Source organism: Bison bison, unplaced genomic scaffold, assembly GCF_000754665.1.
Source record: "Bison bison bison isolate TAMUID 2011002044 unplaced genomic scaffold, Bison_UMD1.0 scf7180017864072, whole genome shotgun sequence".
Taxonomy (NCBI): Eukaryota; Metazoa; Chordata; class Mammalia; order Artiodactyla; family Bovidae; genus Bison; species Bison bison.
In genome coordinates, this window is record NW_011494644.1 from 11975143 (window position 1) to 11979565 (window position 4423).

Here is a 4423-nt window from a genome sequence, read left to right on the forward strand (position 1 = left end):
CCAGGAGGGAGGGAGATGGGAGAGGCCTAGAGGGGGGTGGGGAAGGGCAGAGCCACAGAAGGAGGGAGAGATGCGGAGAGGCAGGAGATGCGGCTGGAGGCGCAGAGATGCTGGTGTAGGGTGGGGGTGGCGGTTAGAATGACAGAAAGAAGGGGTCAGGGAATGAGTTAAGGGAACAGCCTGGGGAGCGGTACTGTGGATCCCTTTACACCAAGAGATGCAGATAGATTTTATATTTTATGTTTGGGAGTATCCCTGTGAGTCTGGGCAGGACCACCTCTGTGTGTGTGTCCCTGCGGGGAGCTTTCTGGACACTAGAAATAGCGAAAGTGACCCTCTAGGTGGCTTTTGTGATGCAAGGAATCAGCCAAGCCTAGCTGAGAAGGACATGGGGCTTGTTTTTCTTTTTTTGCACGACCTTCCCCACTCTAAGTGTGAGAGTCCCTGGACAGCGTGGGTCTCAGAGCTTTGCTTGTCTACCTACAGGAACAGGGAGCTCACCACCTCCGGAGACCTGGCCTATCTTTAGGTGGCTCTGTCAAAACAAAATCGGTCCTTGTTGGGAGGGGATTTCTGGTAATCTCAAGGGTCCAAGAACCCAGTCCTGTTCATTCATGGCCACCTTTCCTCTCTCCATCTTCACGGCTTAACATCACGTCAACTTCTCTACCCGTGCAATGGGGCCTTGGCCACCAAAAGGTCTCAAACCAGCTTTTTCAAAGGTCCCCAGTGACCTCCTCTAGGCCAGATCCATCAATTGCTCACCAGGCCTTATCCTCCGTGATCTTTCAGTGATGCATGACCCCAAGGACCCCTCTCTTCTTGACACCCTGCCTTCCTTGGCTCCCACCTGCCTCTTGCCTTCCACGCCTTCCCCTCCAAACTCTGGAGGTTGTTTCCCAACCTCCATCCAGACCCCCAGCTTCTTCTGCCTCCCCTCCACAGCAGGATTCCCTGGGCCTTCTCCCAGGTTCTCTTCTTTCTTTACCCCCCACCTCCCCAGGTTCAGCCACACTGACATGACTACAATATCCACTCTATACCTGCATGCCAGGTCCTCAGGGCAGCACCTACTATGTGCTTGAGCACTGAGTGAGCACCAAGAACAGAAACCAAAACTGCAGTCTCAGATGTGGGGATCCATAACTATTGTGAGTGAGGCCAGGGCTTTGGCCCTGACCACCAAGACTGTGAGCCTCTTCTCCCAGTGAGCCTCTTCCTGTGCTCACCATCAAAGAGGGCATCTCTGTCCATTCAGCCCCTCAAAGCAGATAGAAAGCTCTTCTTGGCTCCCTCCCACATCCAAAGAATGCTGCCATGTTCCAAGCATCTGCCAAGTCCCTGGTGCTCCACTGAGGAGCCCCCATAATTCTCCCAAGTGAATTCTCCCAAGCTACTGCCATTATCCCAAGTGTCCACATCAGGAAGCCGGCTTGAAATGCTTAAATAACAGCAAAGGGCAGGGCTGGGGCTCTTGTCTGCAACTTTTTTATTTTAAATTTTTATTTTCTGCCTACGTGCCACATGCGGAATCTTAGCTCTCCAACCAGGGATTGGACCCCCACCCCCTGATTTGGAAGTGCAGAGTTTAAACCGCTGGACCACCAAGGAAGTCCTTGCCTGCACCTTTTGATGACAAAGCCCATTCCTGTAAAACCACAAGATTCCAGCCCCTCCCTCCACTGTCAAATCCAGAGCTTCGCCTGGGTTCCCCCGATCCCCACCACCCTTGTCAGTCTAGGCACTCACTGGTTTTTATCCAGACCATCAGAGCAGCCTCCTCTTGGGGACTTGCCTGGTGGTCCAGTAGTTAGGACTCAGCACTTTCACTGCCAGGGACCAGGGTTCAATCCCTCGTTGGGGAACTAAGATTCCGTAAATTATGCAAAGTGAACATGAAAGTCATTCAGTCATGCCCGACTCTTTGTGATTCCATGGACTATGCAGTCCATGGAATTCTCCAGGCCAGAATACTGGAGGGGGTAGCGTTTCCCTTCTCCAGGGGATCTTCCCGACCCAGGAATCGAACCCAGGTCTCCCACATTGCAGGTGAATTCTTTACCAGCTGAGCCACCAGGGAAGTGTAAACCCATGCAACGTGACCAAAAAAAAAGAACACCTTTCTTTCTGCTCTTCCCATCTGCAACCCTTTCCCTTCACGTCCTCAGATGCTGCTGCTGCTGCTGCAGCTGCTGCTAAGTCACTTCAGTCGTGTCCGACTCTGTGTGACCCCACAGACAGCAGCCCACCAGGCTCCCCCGTCCCTGGGATTTGCCAGGCAAGAACACTGGAGTGGGTTGCCATTTCCTTCTCCAATGCGTGAAAGTGAAGTCGCTCAGTCGTGTCTGACTCTTAGCGACTCCATGGACTGTAGCCCACCAGGCTCCTCCATCCATGGGATTTTCCAGGCAAGAGTACTGGAGTGGGGTGCCATTGCCTTCTCCGCCTCAGATGTTAGTGCTCCCCTAATAAATGAGATAATATCAATCCCCAGCATCAACCAAGTCAATGCCCGCCCCCCTGCCACAGCTTCCCGGATTATGCTCAATAGCTGCTCTCTCATTTGGTTCCCATCCCCACAATCTCATCTCTCTTACTTCTTCTTTCCCTGCTGCATGGACCCCTGGCCTTAATGACACCAAGGACCCCAGACACCTTGGAGTCTTTGGCTGTGTGGCTTCCCTGGCCAGGTATGCTGTTTTGTCCCTTCATTGACAGTCAGACTTCTCATCCTTCAAGGTCTAGTTCCAGCCTCTCCCAGCCATCCAGGCATACAGCCTCACGAGGTGTGGGCCAAGTCTGCTTCCACCTTAGACTAACCTGGGCCTGACTCATCTCTGCTTCTCCGCAGCAGTCAACACGAGGTGAGGCACAAGATACAGGTTCACTAAAAATCTGAATGGAGAGAAGAATGAATAGCATGTTCCCTCATACCGTTATCCCAGCATAAAGACAATGGGAATAAGTTCCATGGGCAAGGATTTTAAAAAATTGAAATATAATTGATATACAGTATAACATAGGTGTACACTATGCTGCTGCTGCTAAGTTGCTTCATTCGTGTCCGACTCTGTGCAACCCCAGAGACGGCAGCCCACCAGGCTCCCCTGTCCCTGGGATTCTCCAGGCAAGAACACTGGAGTGGGTTGCCATTTCCTTCTCCAATGCATGAAAGTGAAAAGTGAAAGGGAAGTCGCTCAGTCGTGTCCGACTCTTTGCGACCCCATGGACTGCAGCCTACCAGGCTCCTCTGTCCATGGATTTTCCAGGCAAGAGTACTGGAGTGGGGTGCCATTGCCTTCTCCGAGGTGTACACTATAGTGTTTCACAATTTTTAAAGGTTATATTCCTTTATTATTACAAAACATTGGCTATATTCCCTATGGTATATAATATATGCTCACAGCTTAGTCATTTTATGCATAAGCGTTTGTATCTTTTAATCCTCTGCCCCTATATTGCTTCTCTCTTACCCTCTCCCCACTGTTAACCACTAGTTTGTTCTCTGTTTCTTTTTTGTTATATTCACTAGTTTGTGGTATTTTCTAGGTTCTACATATAAGTGATATCTTACAGTATTTGTCTTTCTTTGTCTGACTTATTTTACTGCCTAATACCCTCCAAGTCCATCCAAATTGTTGCAGATGACAATTTTTTTCTTTTTTATGGCTGAGTAGTATTCCATTGTGTGTGTGTGTGTGTACACCACACCTTTATTTGTTCATTTGTTGAAGTGCACTAAGGTTGCTTCTATATAACTGTAACTGTGATATAACTATAACTGTAAAAATGCTGCTATTAACATTGGGGAGCATATATCTTTTTGAATTAGTTTTTCTTTTTTTTTTTGGCTATATACCAGGGAGTGGAATTGCTGGGTCATCTTATTTAACTTATATGCAAAGTACATCATGAGAAACTCTGGGCTGGAAGAAGCACGAGCTGGAATCAAGATTGCTGGGAAAAATATCAATAACCTCAGATATGCAGATGACACCACCCTTATGGCAGAAAGTGAAGAGGAACTCAAAAGCCTCTTGATGAAAGTGAAAGTGGAGAGTGAAAAAGTTGGCTTAAAGCTCAACATTCAGAAAACAAAGATCATGGGATCTGGTCCCATCACTTCATGGGAAATAGATGGGGAAACAGTGGAAATAGTGTCAGACTTTATTTTGGGGGGCTCCAAAATGACTGCAGATTGTGACTGCAGCCATGAAATTAAAAGACACTTACTCCTTGGAAGGAAAGTTATGACCAACCTAGATAGCATATTCAAAAGCAGAGACATTACTTTGCCAACAAAGGTCCGTGTAGTCAAGGCTATGGTTTTTCCAGTGGTCATGTATGGATGTGAGAGTTGGACTGTGAAGAAGGCTGAGCGCCAAAGAATTGATGCTTTTGAACTGTGGTGTTGAAGAAGACT